We start from the raw sequence: 26,882 nt of genomic DNA on the forward strand, positions 1-26,882 counted from the left end.
CTGATACCCCAACCTCATGGAAGGGCAGAAGGGACCTGCAAGATCAAGTGGCCCAGCTCTCCCAACACACCCATCCCAGCTCAGTGTTCCCAAGCACAACGGAGCCAAAGAGGAGCAAGAGAAAGAACAGACAGGCAAGGAAACGCCCTTGGGAACCCTAGAATAAAGGAGCTAGTGTTAGTCTTTGTCTATAGTGACATGCATTTATTGACCTTGCCTTGATCAATATTTAACAGACAACTCTCCTGCAAAGAAAGGCACTATCTGTAGCTGAAAACACCCAGGACTTACCTGTCAGCAGCTGGCTCAGCGGCTCTGACTGCCTGGGAGGCCAACCAGGATTCACTGACAACAGAGGTGAGAACCCCTCCAGTCACTGGGTCGCTGCTCCCCAGGGCTGTCTCCTCCCACTCAGCATCGCTGTCAGCACCAAAGCTGAAAAGTCAAAGAGACCATCACTGAACTTGGATCAAACTTTTAAGACATAAATGTGCACTTCACACGGATACCCGGGACTGAATTTTTTTTTTTTCAAGGAAATGGTTTAAAAGACTCTTCCCAAGAACAAAACAAGAAAGCGAGTCCACGAAAAGTAGGTTTCTATTTGCCACTTCCACCAAGACACCAGAAGATCAAAGGAAAGACTCAAGATGAAGTTGACCTATAAGTCTCAAGCCCAGGTCAAAGACCACATCCTTCAAGGGATTCTCCCAGATAAACCCATACCCTCCACCAACCCCACGGAGACTTGTCTACACCTCAGACCAGACACCAGCCCATGAAACCCCACACCAATCTCCACATAGGGTCACTGAGCAGAGAACAATGCACACAGATTCCCCACAGCAGAGGGAGGCAGGCCTGCGCTTGGCTCCTACCCCTTCCCATCGACTTTGATTCATTTACTTAAGTTCTATGCCCTGGCAGTCCAAGGTACTGTTCCAGTCATGGAGAGGGTGGTGAGAAACCCTTGTCCTTCAGGAGGAAGCTTTGTAGTGAACTGGGCGATTCATTCACCTTCCCAAACCCTGGCTCTTCAGTAGGGCACTAGGGATAAAACCCACATCATCGGGGATTTTAGTATATTGCACTGGGGTGCCACTGTGTAATATTGCTGGATGGAACATACTCCTAAATGACTTACAAGAGTGATTAACACAGAGCAAGGGCGTAAAAAAAGGAGACTTTATTATGGTTGTTGCTGTTTTGGGTGTCTCCCGCCCTATCTGGTACACTTGTGACATGGGTGTGCTCTGAACAGGTCACTCAATGAAGAACAACTAGATTTCCCTAACATTAAAGGGTGAAAACAAAGCCTACCAGCCTCCTACCTGTCATGGAAGAAGTCCTGAGCTCAGAATCTGGATAAACAATCTGCAAATACAGCCATTTTGGTGTGTCCTGTAAGGCACCCTGTCTAAGAACTCAACCTTGAAAACCAGACAGCCTTGGTTTATCTCCTGACACAGCAGGTGATATTTGGGCAAATTATTAAACTCATTGAGCCTCAGTGTCCCCAGTTACAAAACAAACCAAAAAAAAAAAAAAAAAAAAAACAGTACCTCCCTTGTACAACCTTGACAAGAAATAAATGAGTTAATGCACATAAAGACTTAGGACAAGATCCAACATCCAGTAAACACTAAACAAATACTAGTTATCATGACCTATAACATGCCAAACAATTTCCTCATAATCAGATACAAAGTTAAACACCTGCAAACTGCAAGCTTGATGTTTAAAGAGGATCTTGATCTCTTCAGGACCCAAATGGGAAATTCAAGACCATTTGACTACTGAAGGCTCCATATGTATACTTCAAGGTAATTTATTAAGGGTACCTACTTTAATCCTTTAATAAAAAGAATTAGAATATTTGAAAAGTATCACAATGATGATGTCATCCTGAACATGTTGAAATTCAAGTAGCTAGTGGAATAAAATTTGGGGGGTGGGGGGTGGGAAAGGAAGGTAAAAAAGCAAGGTACACAGTAAAAAAAAAAAATGGTTTTTTGAAATGGCAGTGGGCCAGAACATTGGGAAATGGACTTTGGGTCACCATAATGACAGCTTATGAATCACTTGTAATCCTTATATCCTGAGGGGCTTCCATCTCCAGGGAACCTAATCTTTTCCTGAATTCTGATCCGAATGCCCCAGGACCACTTCCCAATGCATCTGCCAAGCATATGCCTTCAAAAATCAGAACATATGCTTAGGAGATCTGTTTTTTTTAATTGTGGTTGGGCACAAGAAATTGATTTATAATTAAGGTAAAAGGAAATAGAGTTGTCCTGTCAAGCTCATCACTACTTCAACCATTTTTGTCTATTTTCAAGAAAGTTGATAAGAAACTTCAATTTTCAAAGACAATAGGAATTTTGAATTTGACAAACTGAACAGAGTGACTAAGATACATCACTTGACAATAACCTCAGTGCTGACTGGTTGCCATCAAAGAGCCCGCTGCAAACACAACCTCTGAGCACTGTTCAGGACAGTTCATCGGCACCTACACCCAGCAGGAAAACACCCAGAACACAGATCAGCACGTTTCACACGCTGACCTTGACCACGGGACAGGCACCTAAAGAGTCCAGATGGAACTCACTTCTGTCTATTTCCCCGATCAGTAAAGAGAGTGCTTCTCTTGCAGTTTTCCAGTCAGACGTGACAAAAACTTAAGATCCTATTAAAGAATATACTAACCTGGGCAAAAATAAATGTTTTATTTACTTCTAAAATATTTCAGGAACAAAATGCCTCTTGATTCCTGTCGAGGATCTTTGATATCTTCCAAAAATTCCTATAAAGTTTTCCTTCTGTCTAGCTTTCTCACACTAAATATTTAGAGTAATAACAGTGACTATTTAGACACCCAACAAATCACAACTTTCACCACAAAGACTTTCAGCCTCTTTGCCAGACAGCTCTGGAGTGAAGTCTAGGCTTTCTCAAAAGGCAACAGAATACCTTTAATTTACAAAAATTAAATTCCATATTGGACTGATATCAGAGACGACTGTGTTTTCACTAAGTAAGAAGGCATTTATGAGGACAAATTAAGAAATACATGAATAAAATGAAATTGAAGAAAAGGCTAATTCCTATAAAAAGTAATTATAGAATTTCAGAATGCTGTTGCTAAAACTTGTAGACAGCTTAAAAGTGAATCAATAATTAAATACAGGGGTTGGGTGTAGCTCAGTGGAAGAGGACTTGCCTAGTATGTTCAAGGCCATAAATTCAACCCCCAGCACTGCCAAAAGAAGAAAAAAAAAAAAAACATTAAATACAAAAAGGCCACACTTCACGTCACTTGTATTGGGGGCACCTTCAGACAGTGCACAGTCTAAATGCTGTAACTCCTCAGAACATGAGGACAAAGGAATACAGCAGAGGAAGTAAGTTAAAATGCAGGACGTTTTTCACCTAACTGCCAACGTCAGACATTCAAATTCAAACACACAGAAAACTTAAGCAACAACTTAGCTGTTATAGCCCTTTTCATCTTGTCCAACCCCACAAGGGTCCTTCCTTCAGTGACTCATCCACCAGCAGACACCAAGAGAGGTCCATAGAGATGGTGCACCTGGCCATGGGACAGATGCTGACACAACAGAAAGACCTTTGGAACTGGCCGCCATCACTGAAACCAACAAAACCTAACCTAAAAGTATAGACGAGCCCAGGCTCCACCTATGTCTCAATTTTAGACTCAAGTAAAACCAACAGTAACAGTTCCATTTACAACTTTCTCTCATACCTTTTTTCCACACAATCCACCAGCCTTTGGATTAGCTTTGGTTGTAGAAGCAAATGAAAGCCACCCACTTCCTTCCATCTCAGTGGCCGCCACCTCTCCCTGACATGAACACTGCCTCTTCATCTCCTAGTACCTTCTCTGTGCCCAGCCACCATTCTCCAACTCCACAAGGCCTATAACTTAGCAATGGTTACATGCCATGAAAATCCATTTTCTGTTGCTCTAACAAAATACTTGAGACCAGGTAACTTAATGTATGGATGGAAGGATTGTTTCCAACAGATGAAATTTGGGGGCAAACCTTCAAACCATAGCATTCTTCCCTAGCCCCTAAAATTCAGATCCTTCTCACATGCAAAATACATTCATTCCACCCCCACAGCTAGAAAATTTCAGCTCCTTCCAGCATCAACTCAGAAGTCCAAAGTCCAGAGTCTCACGTGAATCAGTGATGGGTGAGATTCACAGCACTACTCATCCTATGGTAAATTCCCTCCTTCTGTGAATCTGTGAAATTGAAACAAGTCGTCTACTTCCAGACCATAATGGTGAGACAGGCACAGGACAGACATTTTCATTCTGAAGGGGAGAAATAAGCAAGAAGAAAGGAGTAATAGGTCCCAAGAAAATCCAAAACCTAACAGGGTAAACACCATTAAATCTCAAAGCTCCAGAAAAAAATTCCTTAACTCCATATCCCACTTCATGGATACATCTAGTACAGAGGCAGGCCCCCAAGGCCTTGGACAGCCATAACCCCACAGCTTTGATGGGTGCAGACCATGCATCAGCTCTCTCAGGTTGGAGTCTCATGACTGCAGATCTCCCAGCTCCAGCCCACACTCATAATTCTAAAACTCCAGGGTCTTGGTAGTGGTCCAATTCCCACAGACACTGCCCTAGTGGGGACTGTGTGCAACAAGTCTCTGCCTGGTCCATGGCCATCCACAACAGCCTTTGAAATCTAGGGGGGCATGCTCTGAGGATATCTAAGTAGCTGTGCCCCGGAGACCTTACATTCTGTTTTTCTGAAGAATTAATACCACGTAACCTGGCCATCATTTACAGATTTTTTCCCTCCGGAGCAGCAGGTTTAGCCATGCCTGGGGCCACCTAAATCATAGCTGGAGACACCATGGAGCACTGTACCAAAATGCTGAGAGCAGCAGCAGTGCAGACTCAGGCGGTTCTGTGCAGTAAGCCCTTGGAGAATGCCCCAGGCTCATCCCCAGAAACCATTCAGGCCTCTTAGATCTCTGGGAGGGACAGACTTGAAGATCTCTAGGTTGCTTTCTGGGTCCTTCTCCCAATGTCTTGCTAAATAGCACCTTGCTTCCTTCTCTCCCTATTAATCTCTTAAGCAAAAGATCACTTGGTCACACCTTAGATTTTCTCTTATAAAAATGCTGTCATTCTCTACCACATGGGCAGGCTAAGAATTTTGCAAATCTTTCCACCCTTTCCCATGTCCTTAATTATAAATTCTATGTTGAAGTCATCTCTTTGCTCTCTCATTTCACTATAAGCAGTCAAAAGTAGGCACGCAGCAGCTTGACGTCTTTGCTGCTTAGAAATTTCTTTCACCAGATATCCTAATTCATTGCTCCAAAGTTCTACATTTTACAAAGTCCTGGGACATAGACACAATTCTGCAAAGCTGTTCGCCACTATTAGAAAGAATGGCCTTCACTCTAGTATCCTTCACACTCCTCCTCATTTTTGTCTGAGACCGAATCAGAATGCCTTTCTCTAACATCTCTATCAACATTCTGATCATAACCACTTAAGTAATCTTTGAGAAGTTCCAGATTTTTCCTCAACTGCTCACCTCCTGAGTCCTCACCAGAATCATTCTTATTGCTCCATTCATGGCAAAACAGGATTTTTCTAGCCTGCTTTTCTAGATTCTTCCAGCCTCTACTCATTACCCATTTCCAAAGCTGTTTCAACACTTTCAGGTATTTGTTACAGCAAGGGCCTACTTCTCGGTACCAATTTTCTATCTTCATCCATTTTTGTCTTATATAACAAAATACCTGAGACTGTGTAATTTATACGGAAGTTCACTGGAAGCTGAGAAGTCCAAGAGCAAGGCACCAGCATATGCTGGACATCTGGTGAGGGCCTTCCTGATGCATTACCACATAGTGGACAACATCACATGTTGAAGTGACCAAACATAGAAGATTTGCTTCTTGGTCAGTGCAAACACAAAGAGCACAACCAGAAGATAAAAGAATGGAGAAATATTAACCATAGCATGTAAAGAGAGCACCAGCGTTGTCCACAAAGCAATGTTCTCCCAGATTAAAGGAAGCTTGGTGATTTGATTTGGCAATCTATATATACATTCATTTTAGGGGGAGATGCATTCCTGAGCATGCACAGTTTAGAATGTCCACTTCTGCTCATGCTCTTATCAGCGTCACAGTTCAAGAAGAAAAGATGGCGGGTGCATTCCTAAGCACGCTCACCTCAGGTCAAGGTTATAGAGGACAAAGTAAAAAGTTAAAATGGTGGACAAAAAAATGTAGGGTGGCCAACATGGATGATTCTGGGCATGCTCAGTTCAGGGTCGGAAAAATGACAGACATAAAAATTTCTGGGCATGGGCTGGGGATGTGGCTCAAGCGGTAACGCACTCGCCTGGCATGAGCAGGGCGCTGGGTTCGATCCTCAGCACCACATATAAAAATAAAATAAAATAAAGACGTTGTGTCCACCAAAAAATAAAGAATAAATATTCTCATATTCTCTCTCTCTCTCTCTCTCAAAAAAAATTTCTGGGCATGTTAAGTTCAATACCATAACAAGCCATGTGTTTGCTAGGAAGTTAAGAAGGGAAAAAAAAAAACAAAAACTTAAGAGTGTCTTCAAGATTTTGGAGATCATGGCTGACTCTCTAAGTTTCTCCAAAAAGTTTTAGCTAAGACAAGAGAAAAGATAATTTAAAGGTACCCCAATGTAGGGATCTGATCCTAAAAGTGCCTCTCACTCAACAACCAATGGCCAGAGCAAGCATACCAGCTCAGGTCTCTCTTTTTCTTCTTACAAAGTCACTAATTCCATCACGGGGGCTCCACCATCATGACCTCATCTAATTTTGATTGCTTCCAAAAGGCCCACTTCTAAATATCATTAATATATGAATTTAGGGATTCAGTTCCCAACACATGAAATTTAGGGGGACACATTCAACCTACAACACTTGCTACACTCTAAATGCATACAAACACTCAAAACCAGCTGCCACGTGTGATCCAAGGGCTCCTGCCTCCCCTCAGACTACCCAGAAACCAGTGTCCCATGATTAATTCACCTTATCCACCAGTCACACTTTTCCCTCAGAGGCTAGGCATGTTTTCTGTTCTCTATCTGGAATTCTCCCAAATATCCAAGCCTCCAACCTCCTTCCACCTTCCTGTCTACAGCCCCACTGTAGAAACCAGACTCCCATCTACTCTGTCCCGTCCCTGTGAGATCTGGCTGCTCTGTGTACTCACGTACAAGTAAGTCCAGTGATTCTGTAGCTCGGTCAATTGACTTCCTCTTCTTCAGAACACAACAGGTTCGTTGTTGCTGTTTCTTCCTGCCTACTTGTTTTGCAGTGATTTCTCCTCGGAGAACCAACTCTGAAGCTTGGGACCCCTCTGTCCCAATCACTGCTGTATCCTTGACTCTCAGCACAAGATCAAGCAGCTCAAATCTTTGGTGAACAAATGAAAAATGCCCCGATAGGCACCTACTTAAATAGAGTAAAGCAATCCTCCAGAATGCTAGGCATCCAAAAAAAGTATGCAGTGGCCACAAAAAGTATGCAGCGCACACCTTTTATCCTAGTGATTTGTGAGGCTGAGGCAAGAGGATTGCAAGTTTGAGGCCAGCCTGGGCAATTTTGCGAGAACCTATCTCAAAATCAGCGGGGGGAAAAAAAAGAAGAAAAGAAAAAAAAAAAAAAGGCCTGGTATGTAGCTCAGTGGTAGAGTGCCCCTGGGTTCAATCCCCACAAGAAAAAACAAAATTTTTTAAAAAACATGCAATAGCCTTTTAAAAGAGCTCCCATAGAAATGAGTCTCTGGTCTGTGGCAGGCAGTTTCAAAGTGGTTCAGAATCCAGCTTCTGCCAGCTCCAGGAAAAAAGGCAGACACAGCAAGGATTTAGTCTCTCAGTGCCTCTATTTTTCTCCTTAACCTGTAAAATGAGGACCACAATCCCAGCCTCATGCAAGAACAAAAAGACAGTAATTTCTACAAAAGGCTTTGCACGGGATTCACAGAAGTTTAACTATGTGAGGAAGAAGGCAAAAAAAAAAAAAAAGCCAAGGAGTAGAAATAAGGAGTTGGTGCTGTGAAAAGATACACGTGGCAAGCCTACATGTGTCGTGATTCTACACAAGGAAAAGCCGAAGAACCCAGAACAACTCCCACCCCCACAGAGGGCTGCCACGTGGTACAGACAAGAGGCGGGAAGTGGCAATCTCTCACTCTGCACTCTAGGTTTGAATTTTTTAAATAAGGATCTCAAATTACTCGTCAAATTGAAATCTATGTAAAAAGTGCTTTAGTCAAGTTCTGAACCAAAGATCCTGCTTGCTTCTCCCAGCCCTCACCCCAAAATCTACATGCAGAGTCCCCGTGATTCTCCCTCTACCCTAGGCCAGCTCTCCCTCCCTTTCTAGGGATTCCAGAGAAATCCCTGCTCTATACCTAAACACAATGAGCCTATTAAGTGCGTCAGGCTTAGTCACATGAACATTAACTGCACAGACCCTTCTCTGTACAGGCTGCTTCCAGAAGTGCAGAAGGACTTGGCCTTCTATTTTTCTTGTCTTTTCCTTCCTTCCTTTCTTTGTTCTTCCTCGTCTTTCTTCTCTTAAGGGGTTTAAAACAAGACAAAGACAGATGTGCATACTTGGAAAGTAAAGAAGAAATACACTACTGCTTGTAGATAAATTATATAATGCAATCATTAACATTATTCAAGCAGGAAGTTTTGAGCAAAGCAGGCATAGCAAACAGATAAGATCTTGCCCTCCTCCATGAACAGCTCTCTTGAGAAGTGGAGTCAATGTTGTTCAGATGCTTTATCAGCACACCAAAAGAAGCCTGTTATCAAAACTGGCCAAGTTACCCTGTAAACCCCAAAGTCCAAATATGCATCACTTCTAGGACCCGAACTTCAGATTTTAAAGTTAATCACATCTTTGCATTCTCAGTTATCATTCTTTATATTCATTAAGTAACTACAAAGAGCCATCATTTTTCAGGGTAAAGTATATACATTCATATGTAAGAAAAATTGATCCTTCAGCTCAGAAAAATCAACATTTTAGCAAGAATACTAGAAATACATGGTTCATCCAAATAAGAATGATAAGAAAGTAATTATAAATGGCTTTGAAATGAATTACTATTGCACTAGGCAGGTATGATAAGATATAGGGTATGGACCTAATAAAAATTTAAAATGACTTTATTTAACAATGCAATCTTTTTATTACTTTTCTAAAATTTATCCATAGTTTTTAAAAAGACTGTAAATGATTCTGTTGTACTTGATACTCTTTGTCCCCAGTTAAACCACTGCAACAGCTGAGTCCCCACTATCCGGCAGCCCAGTCCTATGAAGTGGGAGACCCTATGGTACAGAAATACTGGACTACCTAGCCCTTTCAGTGCCTGATTAACCCATTACAAAAGTGATATCTGGGTCCTGTATTATGAGAACAGTGACCCTGTTCTGCCTGGTTAGACTCGGGAGAGTCCAAACTGAGTGAGCAAAAGAAACCACATCATGTTCTACAAACCACAAATCCTCACGTGTGCAGAGGGCCTGGGGTGCTCATCTGCTTCCTATCTCGGGGTTCTGAGAGAGAGCTTTTCCCACTTGTAGGAAGTGATCTGTGTCCAAAAATATCTACACAGTAGCCTATAGTGCTGCCCCAGCTGGGACTTCTCAGATCCCAACACCCTCAACCACATGCCATCGCTGATAGCTCAACCCTGCAGTTGCTCTCCACCTGGCACCAGCTCCCAGGATGTAGAGATGGACTGTGGAATGAAAGTGGCAGACATGTAGCAATGCTTTGGCTCTTTTCTTTTGGACTAAATGAACTACACAACCAACAATGTCACAATTTAGGAAAACCAACGTGGGAAGCTGAAATAGCAGATCCTGCACTTACTTCTGGTTTTACCTGGATCTGGTAATTTAGGTAGAAAAGGTAAAGGCTTGTGTTGTGACATCTTTCTATTTTCATGACTCTCAATTTAGAATCAATTGCCCTAAAGGAAGAAAATATTCTTTCTATACCAATAAGGACGCTTTCATCACTTTTCCAGTTCTCTTAAACCTCGGACTCATGGCCATCTGCTGTGTGGTTTGTTTTAACTTCTCTAACAATCTTCCTTAACCCTTTACCTGATCACCTTAAGTCCTGAAATTCATTATTCTTTCTATTCATTATTTCTTTCATTAATTCACTCAACAAACACTTTTAAAGTGCTTTCTATGTTCTCAATCTTAGTACCATCAGTTACACAGCCATCTCCAATCTGGTCCCTAACCTTGTTTCTGTAGGTCTACGGGTTCAAGATGTCAGGAGTATGGCCAAATCTTATCATTGCTCAAGACCTAGGAATGAGAATGTGGAAAGACAAACAACTCGTAGCATGCATGATCAACCATCGCTTTTATCAGTTCTGCAAAAACTACGTGCCAATGTTCAAACACATTCTAGATGGGCTTGTCCTCAGGGGTCTGGAAAGGGACCTTTAGCTTTTGACCTCCCGGCTTCAGGCGCCAGCCAGGCTCACAAGGCCTTTTGATGGGGCGCAGCACAGCACATCCAAGTGTTACATGGGCAAGGGCAGGAGAGGAAGAAAGGAGTCGGGACCCTCTGCTTTTTCTGCAACACCCTACCCTCATTTCTCAGCTCACCAAAACCCTCCTTTTTACATGTAAGATAAAATGGGCTACCTGTTCAAACTGTGCAGGTCATTGCTGAGTATGATTAGCTCTTTTTTGTTCCAAAGCACTCTTAATTATGTTAAGTCATGTTCCAGTGCTCCCCTAATTTGGTGCTTAAGAGTTATGGACCAAGTGTCCCCCCGGATCCCTGAGGTTTAAGTTGCTGAGTCTGAAGTTGACATAATAAACAGAGATCCACCAAGGAACCAATGGGTCTGACACTCCATCTTCACAGGAAGGGCCAGGGCTTCAGAGTAACCCCTGGACTTTCAGACTGATGCTCTACTCCCACATGTCATATGAAGCCCAGTGATGATGGATCTCCAACCCTGGGGCAGAACCTCCAGGATCAGAGAGGCCGAAAACTATCTTCAAAACTCTAAGATGCGATCTCTCCTTTTCCTTCTCATTCTCTCATAAGTGTAGGTTGGAATTTTCTGGAGACCACAGGACATGTGACTACAGACGCAAACAGGAAAATCCAGCTGCCTTCTTTGAAACCAGACATTAAAGGAATTTTCAAAATTTTTAAATAATGCCGCTCTTTTTGTTCTTTTTTCTTTTTTCAAAAATATGGCTATTCTTCCAAAAAAGATGTTATTCATATTTACAGATGATGGTTTTGTTTTTTGTTGTTTTTAAATGGAAGGGTTTTTTAAAAAAATTTCTGCCGTAATTTCTAAAATGTTAAATGTAAGTATATATAGTCATATAACCACAAGCTCTTTGTGGTCTTCAGTCATTTTTAAGAGTATTAAAGGGCCCTGGGACCAAAACAGATTAAGAACTGATGCTTCTGATGCAACGTCCTTTGCCTCTACAGCCCTGCACGCCTGGGGTTGCTCCCCTGGGAATCATGACCTCACCCAGCACCCAAGACTTCAATGTACATGGGATCATCCACCACCCCCTGGACACTGCACTGCTTCTCAATAGAACTCTTCAGGGAAACTCCTAGCTTTTGTGCAATAAGAACCCATGGAGACTTCTTCATTTAAATAGTTTTTCTTAAAAATAAAATTGACTTCCAGAACTTTTCACCTGAGACCTGGCCACACATCATTATCCCTAGCCAGACCACGTGCAGTGCAGCAAGCTGCACACAGCCTGGCAGGGCAAGGCAGGGCAGGGCAGGGCAGGGCAGGGCATTCCATTCTGCTTCTCAAGGGACTAATAGGGGCCCCAGGAGGGTCAGAGCCTTTGAAAAGTGGCTCAGCTGTAGTCCCTAAAGGCTTATCCTGCTTGTTGATTCTGGCAAGATGCATAACTCTGTCATTTAGAATGTTCTTCCAATGCCTCCTGAATAAGCCACACCAATGGGGAGAGACAGAAAGAAAATGTCACACGTCCAGTATTTCCAGTTTCCCGGCAGAGTTCGAGGCCTGGCCCCGGGTGAAGTGCAGCCGCATGACGGACTGCCTCCTCGGGGCTGCCAACACTCACAGGTGGCCAGAGCCTCCCCATCTTCCCTCTCTCTGTGTGAGAACAGGGGCCAAAAGTGAACAGCACACATCAGTGCCCAAGTTTAGGTCCTCCCAACCACAGAAAGAACAACTGTTCTCCACTTATCCTGACACCAGCTATCTGTGTCCTTCTGTTCAAACTGTTTGATGTTTTAAAAGACCATAGTCCGCTGCCGGGAAGGAATGATCCGAGGGGCTATAGAGAGCGACAGTGTGTCCCAGGCCTCCGCAGCTCCAGCACGAGGCCCCCCTTTTTGTTCGTGGCTGGATTACTACTCTGGGGACTGGACACAACACTTGAAAGAGGATCTATTTCTGACCTAAGAATGTGAGATGTACTCTTCCAAATGGGGCAAGGCCTTGCTCACACCTCTGACGTCTACCCCTGAGCAGTCAGTATACTGCAAGAGTAAAATGTTCTCCCTCTGGGAGGCCAAAACTGACCCCGAGACGGTATTACAAAGTGGACCTAACGTGAATGCCTTGTGTACCCTAAACCTGGTACCAAATCAAAGTGACTATGGGAAATCACAAGAGAGACGTGGATCTATTCAGGTAAATTCACTCACCACAGTCACCATTCCTTCAGTCTCAATTGCTCTGAAAAAAACAAGAAGGAACAGGGCTGGGGTATAGCTCAATGGTACACCTGGCACATGAGCAGTCCTGGATATGAATGTTAGGACCACAAAAAACAAAAACAAAAAACACACACATATATATATATATGTATATCTTGTATATATTTATGTGTATATATTGCACACACACACAACAGAGTTGTGGAATTGTGGTACAAGATCTATTTCCTGTCTCTAAAATCTAAAGCCTTTGCTATCACACTCAGAACTACAAAATGGCCGCCACATCTGGAAACAAAGGAGAACTGACATTACTTACAATATAGTACAAAATAATATCACCTATGTTCCCAAACTTACCAGCCAGCTTGTAGTTCTGGTTTCAGACCATTCTCAATTCAAGAGTTCCAGGGTTGTCAAAGAACACAGAATTTTCTTTAAAACAAACAAACAAAAAACTCCCCCAGGGAAAGGGAACTGAGTACCTAGTAACCCAAAGGGTGCTGGGCATGCTAAAAATCTCTCAGCGAAGCTCATACTCAACAGTGAAAGAAGTAAAAGCTACTCGCTCAAGATTGCGAACAATACAGGGTTTTTACTTTTGCCACTTCCATTCAGCACAGGGAAGTCCTAGCTAGAGCAACTAAGCAAGAAAAATAAATAAATAAAAATAAAAGCCATCCAAACTGACAGGAAGAAGTAAAATCATCTCCTCTCAATTAAAAAAAAAAAAAAAAAAGGAGGAGGAGGAAATCTTTATGACTTAGAATTTGACAATGACTCCTCAGATATCACCCCAAAAAGCACAGGCAACAAAAAGAGTAAAATTAAATTGAAATTCATCCAAAAAAATAAAATTTTCATGCATCATGGGACACCACCAATACAGTCAGAAGATAACCAATAAAAAGGGACATAATACTTGCAAATCAAATTTGATAAGAGATTAGTATCCAGAATATGTGGGGTAAAAAAAAAAAAAGTCCCTACAACTCAAAACCAAAATGCAAATCCAGACCACAATGAGGTACCATAGTAAGAATGGTACCTTACTAAGGATGACCACAGTAAGAATAACAACAGAAAATAAGTGGAGAAATTGGGCCCCTCAGACACTACATTTTACATTCTTGATGAGAATGTAAAATGGAGCAGCCACTGTGGAAGAGTTTGGCAATTCCTTAAAAAGATAAGCACAGAATTACCATATAATCCAACATCACATCTAAATATATGGGGAAGAGGGGGCGAAAGTAAGTACTCAGAAAGATAACCTGTACAACAGTAAGCATAAAAGCACTATTCACAATAGCTGAGAAGTATAAACAAGCTAAATACCCATCAACAATAGAATGGATAAACAAAAAGTGTTGTACATATTCAATGGAATATTATTTGATAATAAAAGGGTATGAAGTGTAAAAAAAAAAATGCTACAACATGGATGAACCTGGAAAACACCATGCTGTACAAAAAAAGCCAGTCACGAACACCACAGATGATTACTTTTGTATAAAGTACTCTAGACAAGGAAATCTGTGTAGACAGAAATAGAGTTCGGTGGGGTTGGGTGGGGTGAATCGGTGGGTGGGGGGCACTGATAGCTAAAGATAGAGGGTGTCATTTTGAGGTCATGAAATCATTCTAAAACCGGACAACAGTAGTGATTCCAAATATCTGGCTAATAGATACAAAATACGCGCATGTATGTCTTAGTCTCTCCACACTGCTATAACAACATACCTGAGTCTGGGTGATATATAACGAACAGAAATTTATTTCTCACAGTTCTGTAAACTTGGAAGTCCAATATCAAGAGGTACGCAATTAACGATGAGAGCCCTCTTTGGAATCCTTGAGTCTTCCCATGGTAAAAGGCAGCAGGGCAAAAAGAAGACCCCACCTAGTTCCCTCCAATCCTTTGATATGAGCACTAATCTATTCACGACCCTTCACCTCCCAAAGGCCACACCTCTTAATACTATTGAATTGGTAATTACATCTTAATGTGAATTTTGGAAGGGATGTAAGCATTCAAACCATAGTATGTGGACCCTCCCCCAAAATACATGTCTTTCTCACAGATAAAATACATTCCCTTCCATCTTAATAGCACCAAGTTTTATCTCACCCAGCGCCAACTCAAATTTTTTAAAAAATATTTAGTTAAACACAATACTTTTTTAAATTTTTCTATTTATTTATTTATTTTTATGTGGCGCCGAGGATCGAACCCAGTGCCTCACATATGCTAGGCAGGTGCTCTACCATTGAGCCACAACCCCAGCCCACCAAATCAAATTTTAAAGTTCATAGTTTCATCTAAGTATCACCCAAATCTGGTATCAGTGAGACTCAAAGGAATATTTCATCCAGAGGCAAAATGTCCTCCAGCTGTGAATCTGTGAAATCAAGCAAGTTGTATTCTTCCAAATTCAACAGAGCAACAGGCACAGGACAGACATTTTGATTCCAAAAGGGAGAAAGAAATAAGAAAGAAGATGTTAACAGGTCCCAATCAAATCCAAAACACAACAGAGCAAATATTAAATCTTAAAGCTGGCGAATAATCTTTGACTTTTCAGTGTGCTCCATCTTCTGAATACACTGAGTAGGAGGCTGGATCCCCAAGGCACTGGAGGGTCCTGCCCCTCACATCTCCGCTAGGTACAGCCCACCCAACAATTCTCATGGGTTGGAGTCAAATGCCTGCAGGTCCCCCAAGCTAGTGTTGCATACTGGTGGCTCTAAAGTTACAGGCTCTCAAGGGTGACCCTGCTACCATGGTACCATTGAGCATTGTCCTTGGAAGGGCTCTCTATAGAAATCCCTATCCCCAAAGCTCCATCAGGCATTAACGTAGCAGGAATTCTACACTGGCCTTGCCCTTGTGGCAATTCTTTGCCTGAGCACCCAAGATCTCTTTGAAATCAAAGTGGAGGTAGCCATGCCTGCACAGATCTTACACTCTGCATGCCAGCAAAGTTCGCACCACATGAAAACCTGCACCTTCAGAGGCAGTCCTCTAGTTGCATCAGGGCTTGCCTGAGCCATACCTGGGACAGCCACGGAGTACTGCACCAGAATGCAGGTACAGAGACTCAAAGGGGCACTAGGCAAAGGAATGCTGCGATCCTGTGGGCACCGCCTTTGAAACAGTTTTGTTCCCTGGGCCTTGATAAAAGCTAGGCAGTATTATTAATCCCCCAAATGCCTTCAAGGTTTTTCTTTCTTTGTGTTGTTGAGTCGTATCTGGCTTCCTTCTGCTGTTCATATATCCTTAGTATTTTCTCCTAAGCATGCTTTTATAATTTAGCCAGGGTGAGAATTTTCCAAATCTTTAAATTCTGTTTCCCTTTTGAGTATAAATTTTTCCTCTAACTCATTTCTGTCTTTTCACATCTTTGTGTAAGCAGTTAAGAGAAGCCATGCAGCACCTTGAATACCTTGCTTGGAGAGTTCTTCTGCCAAATATCCTGCTCTTCAGGTTATCTGAATCAAAGAGTTCACTGCTCTTTCACTCCGCCTTCCACAAAGCCCCAGGACAAGAGCACAATTCAGCCCAGTTCCTTGCCACTTTCTAGTAAGAATGATCCTTCTTCCAGTTTCTAAAAAATACTCCTCATTTCTTAGACTTCATCAGAATGTCTTTTACTCGCTGTATTTCTACAAGCATTCTGATTACAACCACTTTGATAATTTCTAAGACTTGTGCTCTCTATACAGCTTCTCTTCTTCTGAGCCCTTACCAGAATTGCCCATAAGACTATTCACAAAATCTGGTGTTTTGTTTTTAGCACACACTTCTAAATAATCCCAGCATCTACTTCCCATTTTTAGGTATTAGTTATAGTAACAACCCATTTTATACACAAATTTCTTAAGTCTGTTTGTGCTGCTATAATAAAATATCACAGTCTGTTAATTTATAAATAATAGAAATGTACTGCTCACGGTTCTGGAGGCTGGGAAGTCCGAGATCAAGGCGCCAACAGGTTCTGTATCCTCTGAGTGCTGTGCTCTGCTTCCAAGAGGTGTCTTGTGCTGCATCCTCCAGAAAGGACACACACACCAAGTCCTCACATAGTAGAAAAACAGAAGAGAGTGGATCCACTCCCTCAAACCCTTTTAGAAAAGCCCTAATCCCATTCATGACATCTTTGCCCTCATGACCTAATCACTCCCAAGGACTCCAACTTTGAATACCACCTATCGCAGTGGTTGTTTAGTTTACATATGGATCTGGGGGATGCGTTCAGATTATGTCAACATGTATATATACACACACAAACACATAACAAATTGCACATACCTCTGAACATACTAATTATAATTAAACTGTACATTTTAAATTTAAGTGAGTGAATTATGGTATATGAATCATATCTCAAGAAAGCTGGTTTTTTTTAAGACAGAGAGACAGAGAAGCTACGTGAAAAGCTAACCCCATAAAATATCAGCAAAAAAGGGGTTCCTATGTCGCCTAAATTTGGAATCACCATAGTCATCTTCCCCTTTGGATTGTCACAGTACATGGTGTACTAAATTTTCTCAACAGTTCTGCCATAAGAAACCAACTTTAACCCACCATTTCCAAGCTTCTTTGGCTATAGGTGACTATATCTCATAGTACTTACTAACCTGAAGAAGCACTAAGTTGTCTAACATTACAACATGACTAGGAAAATTCTTGTTAAAGGATGACTAGGAAGCATTTTTGTAGCAGAATTTTTCAAAAGGTGGCACTAAGAAGAGATGATCCACAGAGTGAAACCTTACACAGAGAAAACAGACCTACGGGTACAAGTAAGAGGAACACTAATTTAATGTCACGTCCCCTAACAGGGAAATAATCAGGACACCCAACTCTACCTTACAGGGCACAAAAAAGATCATGCTGACAGAAGACAGTGCAAGGGCCCCAGAAGGCAGCCTCCCTGGGACATCTTTGTTATTTCTCTTCACAGTTTGAAAGCCCTTCCTAGTTCCTAACTATAACCTGAGATGTGGAAGCACTTAACAGGGGCCTCCAGAAAACAGAGGCATTAGAGTACCCAAGCTCAACGTAAACACAAATAATAATAATAATAATAATTAGTAGCAATAGCAGCAACAGCAGCAGTAGTCCTGGAATTGAACAGGGGCGTTTTGCCACTGATTTATATCCCCAGTTCTTTTTATTTTTTCTTTTGAGACAGAGCCTTGCTAAGTTGCCAAAGCTGGCCTCAAACTTACGATTCTCCAACCTCAGCCTCCCAAATTGCTAGGATTACAGGACTGCACCACTGAGCCCCACTACAAATTTTATATTTTTAAATGCAGGCAGGTAGGGCTGCTCAATCTGTTCAAAACATTTCTCAGGGTTCTACCATCCTTATTAAAAAAAAAAAAAAAAGAGGGAGAAAAAGAGAGAGAGAAATCACCGAATAAAACCCACAGGAATCCAAGTAAATAGAAAAGCAGGATAATGTGCAAATATTTATTATTAGAATAAAGCATGGGCATATTTAAGAATGTCACTTATAACAACATCAGGCTAATCACAGGAAATGTGTTGGCAAAAATTCCTAAAGAGTGAAGTGACCTGTTCAGAGAATTTCTAGAGAAAAAGAAACCAAAGATAAAATGGAGGAAAGTACATTAAGACCTTACCACACAAAGCCTCCGTCACTAATTAGCTACACAGGCATCACCATAAAGCCAGTCAGAAAAAACATAATCTCACGTCCCATACCACACGTACCAAGGCTGCATTTTAACATGACCCCTAGGAGAATCACATGCATATTAAAGTTTAAGAAGCACTATTTTCAAGCACTGTTAATATTTAACTTATATCCGACCTGAAATGTGCCTCAAGAAAATAAATAAGTTAAAAAATATATATTAATATCACTACAATAGTCCCTCCTTACTCATGGTTTCAATTTCTAAGGTTTCAGTTATCTGCGGTCAACCAACGGCTGAAAATATTAAGTGGAAAATTCCAGAAATAAACAATTCATCAGTTTTAACTTGCATGAGTAGCGTGATGAAATCCTGTGCTGTCCTGCTCTATCCCACCCAGGATTTGAATCGTTTCTTTGTCCAGCATATCCACACCGTAAAAATTTAACATCCACCTGTTAAATCACTTAGTAGCCATCAGAGTAATCAAATTGACTGTTGGGGCACTGCAGTACTTGTGTTCAAGTAACCCTTTATTTTGCTTAATAATGGTCCCAAAGTGCAAATTTTTTTACAGTACAATGTTATAATACTCTATTTTATTAGCAGTTGTTGTTAATCTCAGTAGTGCCATAGCTTGGAACTGGAATGTCTCCCAAAGGGCCACACATTAAAGGCTTGGTCCTCAGTTTGGCACTAGAGGAGTAAGTCGGAAACCATTAAAGGAAAGGGCCTAGTGGGAGTTTTTAGGTCACTGGGGTCGTACCCTTAAAGGGGACTGTGAAATGCCAGCTTCTCCCCAACCCATCCCCTACCCCACCCCACCCTCTGCTTCCCAGATGCCGTGAAATGAGCAGCTTTATTCTACCACACATTCCCCACCATGATATACTGCGCTACCACGGGTCCCAAAGCAACAGGACCAAGCGACCATGAACTAAAACCTTGAATTCATGGGCCATGAGTCATGAGCCTGAGATAATCACCTTTTTTAGGTAACACTAATGGTGGCACTAATGGAAAACTGACTAACATTAATATTATTTGCAGTTTCAGATATCCACTGGAGGTCTCAGAACACATCTTCTATGGATAAGGGTGGGAATCCTGTATTTATCACTGAGTCATCCTGAACCGTCTCTCTTCTCACTGTCCTTTTCTACACAATGAAAGGTTTTTGTATTTTCAATCTAAGTAGGGCAAGAATGGGCTGAGAAGACAGCCTCAAACAACTCCAGTGACTCCAGGAAGAGTCCCTGTCAAGAGCCGTCAGAGCACTCCCTGCAGTTCTCACCCCCACCTACGTGCTAAACCACTGCGTGGAGTTGCATGGCCTTGAGTGACAAATGCAAATAACCAGTCTCAAGCCACCAGTACTACTTTGATAACAAATAAGTAAACAAAGGTTTATTAGAATATAACCCCATCATGAGTTAAAAACACTGTAAGTTGAAACGCAGTTAAGATACCTACCCACAGAGCATTATAGCAATTTAGTACACTAGGGTGTCTGTCGGCTATCTCCCCTCACGAGCTTGCTCCCAGAATCGCAAAAGAGGATAATAGCACGTATTGCTAGCCCAGGAAAAGAACAAAATTCAGAATTCAAAGAACATTTTCTACCAAATGTGTATTGCTTTCACACCATCCTAAAGCCAAAAACCAGGGACCCTGGGTAACGAATTCTATGAAATATGAGTAAATACAATCCACCGCGCCAATTTTGGATGAGTGGCCACGCCAACTGCCAGACTTGCTTCTCACTCTCCTGCACTGGGTGGAGCTGGGGGAGCCCTGGGGACTGAGCCAACTTCTTTTTTTAAGTCTGATGGAAGAGTGAATAAGAAAGCCCACACAAAGGCCTCTTGTTGACACATGTTCCCAGACCTCACAGGGGCCACAGGGCTCAGATTGCCTCAACGCCACCCGTCATTCTGCCCTTGTCCCTCCAGTCAGGCAACAACTCCACCAGACAGGAGCTGCCAACTTTCCGACCTAATCGCCAGAAAGCGGGGTGGTTCCAAGGCCAAGAACATAGCATCGATTCCCCAGCTTTGTGCCTGTTAAGTATCACCTGGTGTGCCTCATAGAAATGGTGGATGACATTTCCCGGGCCTAGAAAATTAGTAGCAGAGAGCCAAGAGGGGCCCAAAGATAAGCATTAAGCGGCGGGAGTTCAGGGTACACCCTGATGTTCCTGGTCTTTCCCCACATATTTTTCCACTTGGGCATTATCAAAGTGCCGCTTCCCAAGCCTGAAAGGAATATAAAACTGTTCTAGTCCAAGAGAGTTTCCTAAAATATTCTTACTAAGTCACAAGTACATACTGCAACAAGCTGCCTGGCTTTTGTGGGGCCACAAGGGTTGAATGTCAGTGAATTTAGACTGTCGCCTAAATGTCACCTAATTCTAAAATTCAAAAGATGCAGTGTTCTCTGAAAGTTCAGAAGCCCAGTTCTGGGTGGTAATTACATGAGGGCTGGAGGAGTAACTGGTGATGGAAATCCTTAGGAGAGATTTAGGAATAAAAATAACTCACATTTTTATTCTACCAATCTGGAACTTTCCCACCCACTTCAAACTGGTAGTGAATTTGCCATTAACTCCATTTACTGTGTTCTTCCACAGTTAGCATACAATATTCTTAATTCTACAGGGCAGAAACTATTATTCCTGCTGCACTGGTCCAGATACAGGGAAGGACAAGATGCACAACAGGGATTCAGTTCTAAATCCACAACATGATATCACACCCTACACTACTATTAAACTGTGCTTCAGCACAGAGTTGCCTGGAACCTTGAATATAAAGTGTCTTTTATCACCTTTTTTTTTTTTCTGGACTAACAGAAGAAAGAGAAAAATAAGCTCCTCTACCCTGCCCCCACCCAATATGCTGAGCACAGGGGCCATGGCTAAAGGGGAAATACATGGGCTGCGTTCCCGCTGCAAACAGGGACAGTATAACCAAGATGCTGAAAAGCAAAGGAACAGAGTCAAGCAGTAAAATAAAGGCAGTACCCGAGCTCCCTGACCAACAGGTCAAAATCCCTGCAGTCATTCACTGCATTTCAGACTTAAAGAGAACCGTGACCAAAAAAAAAAAAGAAAGAAAGAAAGAAAAGGGGAAAAAAAGAAAGAAAGAAACGGAAAAAGAAAGAAAAAGGAAAAGAAAAAAAAAAACACCCACTTTTTACTCACTGGACTAGGAACGAGACTGTTAAGACAGTGGTCTCCCCAGCCAACAGCTACCTGTGTGCCGACTCCTCTGTCCAGGCCTCCTATCAATACACTGGCAAGGACTCCTGCCATCAACAGAAAAATGGCAGCTGATGAAAGGGACAGTCAACGTGTAAACAGGTGATCTGACTGTTTTTCTGAATATGGAGGGCATGGAAGACCGACACGTACATATGAACAATTTGTTGAACTCCATCAAAAACGTAAAACCTATTCCAATATCTTCATCACGCCAATTCTCACTAATTGATATTCTCCTTCCATAGAGCAGGACGTTTTTATGGATAAAGATGCAATATTAAAATATGTGTTTAACGAAGGCTTTTTATGCCAGACTATACGCCATCAAGGTTTAAAACACATCCAGGCAGACCTTGGTATTCTGTTTTTAACAGAGAAAACAGGTCCAGTTACCCCGGATGCCCGTATCTGCTCATTTCCCAAGCTGGTTCCCACACGGCTACCCACCACTTGGCTAACAGATAGCGGATGAGATATCTCCGAGTTCCTGTTACAGGTTTTTATGGGGACAGTTATTACTTGTTACATAATATTAAGCAATTAAGATTAAAAATGGTTACATAATACTGTCCTACAGCTAACATCAACAGAGGTTCTCGCGATCCCGGACTGCAGGCGAGCCGGCAGCAGGCGGCGAACAGCGCGGCCGAGACCGCCGGCCATTCGCGTTCGCGAGCTCGCGGCGAACTGCCGACCGCTAGGGCCTTTCCGCAACACGTAGCGCTGACCCTTTCCGACTGACCACCGTGACCTTGGCTGCTATCCCCTACCCCCGGCCCCCCGATGATATCCCCGATGGCAGTGCCCACCTGCGTACCTGGAGAACCCGCTACCGCAGCCTCTGCCGCACGGGGTCGCTGCGTGCGCGCCACCGGCCCGGGGAGGGCTCCGGCGCCCGGCACTGCCCGGCGCGTGGACAGCGCTCCGCATGGACAGCGCTCGGACACGCGGCTCGCGCTAGTTCTCCACGGCTCCGCCCCGACCAGGGGCCTGCAGCGCAGAAAACCAAACCGGAGGGCCGAAGCCCAGGCGAACACCAGGCGAACGCGCGCTAACACGCTAAGCGAACCAATGCCGCCTCCGGGGACGCCATCCCGGCAAGGGTGCAATACCACCCCGCCTCCCGAACATGCCCAACTGGACCCACCCCCATCACTGCACAGGTGCCAGGAGGCCAGTCCAGCCTAGCCGACCCCTGTCCACGACTGCACTCCTCGGCTTCCACGAGACCGGACACCGCTGAGGACAGGGACGCGGCTGGGTCCTTGCGCACTATGGGAACCCCAGGACCAAACCCATGTGACGCGGCCACGCCCCGAGCCCCAGCGGGGGCCCTCTGCTGCCCAATCCCCGGATCCCTGGTTCTCATGGCAACCCTGAAGAACCTCTTGCTCCCAGCATTGCTTCTTCCCCTCCCCCACAGGCCCCCTCCGCCCTGATGGGCAAAAACACGCACGCTGGCCGTTCTCATGACGCCGAAAGTCCTCCATATCCACCCGTTAAACCAGATTCGGAGAACGGGGCTGAATAGTGGGTCCCCCGTAAGTCGGACATGCCACCAGCAGAACCACTGTCCTGAACTGCATGGGGGGGAGAGAGGGCTGAGTGACCAAGGCCAGCTAGTTCTGTTTTGTCAAGCCCACTTTCGCCTCACACCCCTCCCTCAAAATGTCAGAGCAAAAAACAACCAGGAAGGAAGAGGCTCTCTCTGGAAGCCACAGGCATAATGCTATTGGACATCAACGAAAAAGTAGGGTTCCATTTAAATTAAGAGTTAGTGAGGAAAATAATAGATAGTATATATTAAACATCTGCTATGCTATGCAGCAGTCACTTCTCCCTCTCCCTCCCTCCTCTCTCTCTCTCTCTCACACACACACACACACACACACACACACACGAACCTGCAACAAAGGAAGCAAAAAAGGTCGGGAGATATTTGTGACTTCATACAAACACACACACAGTCATCCCTCACTATTCTCAGAGGATTGATTCTAGGACGGCCACTGATACCAAAATCTGTGGTTGCTCGAGTCCTTTATATAAAAATGAAGTCGTATTTGCATATAACCTGTGCACATCCTGTATTCTTTAAATCATCTCTTGATTACTTATAATACCTGATACAATGTAAATGCTATGTAAACAGTTATAGTATATTGTGTAGGGATAATGATAAGGAAAAAAGTCTGTACATGTTCAATAGAGATGCAATTTTTTCCTGAATATTTTCGACCCACGGTTGCTTGAATTTGTGTATGCAGAACCCACGAATACAGAAAGCCAATTGTATTTAAACACAATTGTGCAATAAAGGAAGCAAAAAAGAAGGTTTGGAGATATTATTTGTGACTTTAACAAGGTCACAAAACTAGTAAGCAGTAGATTTTACAATCTTCTCTACCAGGGAACATGGTAGAAAAAGCTAGAAGTTGTAGATAGCAGAAAGAACAGTGACAGCCAACAGCTGGCAATGGATTATGAAACTGAGATGCTTCACTATCTTCACATCTACAAAGGGAGCAAGGAGCTTCAAAAACCAAGTCTGAGCACTGTGTGCAAAACAGCAGAAAAGCTGCCCAAATCCAGCAGGCTCAGAGGCCAGCTCCAATCCCTAACTGCATCAGAGTAAGAGGCTATGGAAACTGCAGATGTTCACCCCAGGGAGCCAAGGTTCCAAGGTGGTCAGGATCACGAAATTCCAATATTATAAAGTCGATCAAACAAAAGCAGATTTGAGGCAGGTTCTGAGAAAAGACACCAACAGAACATTAAACCCAAATCAAAGGGCAAAAAGCCCTTCTCTCAATCCTGCGGACCACGAATAGCCCAGCCTGCTCCTGCCTGCTCCTGGAGGCACTGCATTACAATCACCTAAGGTGTGAAGGCTTTTCACTTCAACTGGGCACCACCTAAGTGGAGCTGTTACAGAGTGAACATCACAAGGAATAAAATGGCAGACGGAAGAACAGAATCCAACCCTGAGATTCTTTTAAAATATCAAGCACAGAGAGATTCCATACCTCACTGAAGGCCCCAAGAAAGAGGCTGGCAGGGAGAATCTGTCTTCCTTTGGTACACCAGACTCACTGGAGGCTTGTCTGCAATTCTGACATGGTGACTCCACCCGACCTCGGCAGTCAATACCACAAAGGTGGCTTAGCTGTCCCTAGGCCTCCCTGCTTGGCTGCTCTCTGTCTGCGCGGGTGAACTCCCTTAGCTGAACATCACACCCACCCTGCAGGCACTTAGGCTACAAGAGTTTACATCCACAAAGGGCTTCCCTAACACACTTCCCTGATTTGGGGGGGTGGGGGGGAGATCCGAGCTCAATGCAGCTCTTCCTAGATGTGGGAAGAGCAACGGAAAAAGGTCCAACATTGGGCAAGGAATCAGAGAAGTCCTACTCTGCTAGAACAAAGGAAGATAAATCTTTTGAAGATACCAAAACCCCCATGTTATGGGGGTAACTGACTTAGGAATGTATAAGAGCTGAAAGCTAAGTCAAAAAATAGAAAAAGTTTGCTATACTCAGGGAAGTCCAGAAAATCTCATTAGAGATTAGAACTATCATTAGATTGCCAAAACTATCAGAACTATCTAATAATCCTTAGATTAGTAGAAATATCATTTACCTCCAATATTGGAGGGAAGGCAAGGACCAAAATAAGAGGATGAATTAGAAATCTACTGAAGAGTTAGAACCACAGACTCTCCTGGGCTCCCTCACACAGATAAGTGAAGGGGCTTCTTTTCTGGAATCAATGAGACAGGTCTCTGGACATAGGTCAGCAGGTTCATTCAATTCTTTGGTCCTAGACTGAAAACAGGTCAGTCAAGGGAGCTCCCCAAGCCTCACTTCAGAAGGAACAAATAAGGATTCTCAGAGTCATGGAGAAGAAACCTGAGGCATGGGTTCCTCCTCCACATAACTGGGCAGCTGAGCATCTGTCCATGAATCAAAGCACCCACTCACAAAGACTCACAGGATAAAAGACGGAATTCCAACTTCCCACAGGGAGCTGTGAGCCTCACCTCTCTGGGCCCTATCCTTGCCCACTGCAGAGCATGTTCCTCCCAGGGCTCCCAGGTACCTTGCAGCCTGCATGTGAACCACTAGGTTCCTCCAGGCCCCCAGACTAATAACAGAACAGTACAGATTCACCCCTTGGATCATGACAAGGGGCACTGATAGAAGATACATCCTCCACTCCCACCTGTTCCTCAAGTCTGTCCTGAGGATCAGGAGTTCCCGCCACAAGTCAAACCCACACTGGAGCCCCCCCCCCCCACCCCTGGGGCAGCTTCACTGAGTTCCATGCAATGCGGCTCAGCAGGATCCCTCCTTCCTGCCCCCTCCCCCAGCTCTCCCACCCTCCTTCAAACACACAAGTGTTTGCCATAGGTCTGCTTTCCAGGTAAGCCAGACACAAACAAGCAGAAAAGTTTAAAATTGGAGAGAATAAACTATGCATGAAAAGTTTTTTTTTAAGTCTCTTCAGCTGAGATAAAAGGGGCTATTATATCTACAGAAAAAGAATATCATGCCACTAAAAAAAAAAAAAAAGAATATTTCCTTCTGGTGTCAAAAATGGGTTAGTTAGCATGGGTTCATTGGCTGTAACAAATGTACCACTCTGGTTTCAAATTTTCCATAGTGGGGGATATCACAGGAGGTCGGGCAATTGTACTGTGAACTTAAAATGGCTCTAAACTAAAGTCGATTAAGAAAAAAGAAAAAAAAAAAGATCCTTGAAAATTAAAAATGTCAACAGAAACTTAAAATAAATTGGAAGGTTAAAAAGATCAAATTAAGGATATAATCCAAAACCTAAAACAATACAATCAATATAGAATAGAAGATTAAAAAAAATAGTAAGAGATCCAATGTAGGAGGCTAACAACTTCCATTTTAGGAAAAAAAAAAGAGAAAATGGAAGAAAACAAATTAAAGATTTTATTCAAAAACATATTCAAGACCAGAAAGAGGGCTGGGGATGTTGCTCAGCAGTATAATGCTTTCCCAGCTTACATGAGGCCCTGGGTTGGATCCCCAGCAAAACAAAAAAAAAAAAACCAGAAAGATTTGAGTTTCCAACTTGAAAGGAACCTCAACATGCTGCATAATATATGCAGACCCAACAAGACACCTCTTCAAGGACTTCAGAATA

At 43.1% G+C, this 26,882-nt stretch overlaps 1 protein-coding gene across 8 annotated transcripts in view; it reads right to left on the minus strand.

The window, feature by feature from the left end:
* Window positions 1-23,006, minus strand: part of Grb10 (growth factor receptor bound protein 10) — a 175,481-nt gene extending 152,475 nt beyond the window's left edge. For 2 of the 8 annotated variants that reach the window (XM_048786622.1, XM_048786620.1), the window contains exons 1-2: window positions 16,217-19,222; window positions 292-435 (exon numbers count right to left, since the gene is read on the minus strand). The gene's annotated coding sequence lies outside the window, so the exon portion shown is untranslated. Of the gene's footprint in view, window positions 1-291; window positions 436-16,216; window positions 19,223-22,525; window positions 22,806-22,855 lie in introns of those variants that run through there. The other 6 variants (XM_048786621.1, XM_048786616.1, XM_048786618.1 and 3 more) reach the window with 5 other exon arrangements.
* Between the last annotated feature and the right edge of the window lie 3,876 nt (window positions 23,007-26,882).

The sequence above is a fragment of the Marmota marmota genome, unplaced genomic scaffold, assembly GCF_001458135.2.
Source record: "Marmota marmota marmota unplaced genomic scaffold, marMar, whole genome shotgun sequence".
In the NCBI taxonomy this organism is placed as follows: domain Eukaryota; kingdom Metazoa; phylum Chordata; class Mammalia; order Rodentia; family Sciuridae; genus Marmota; species Marmota marmota.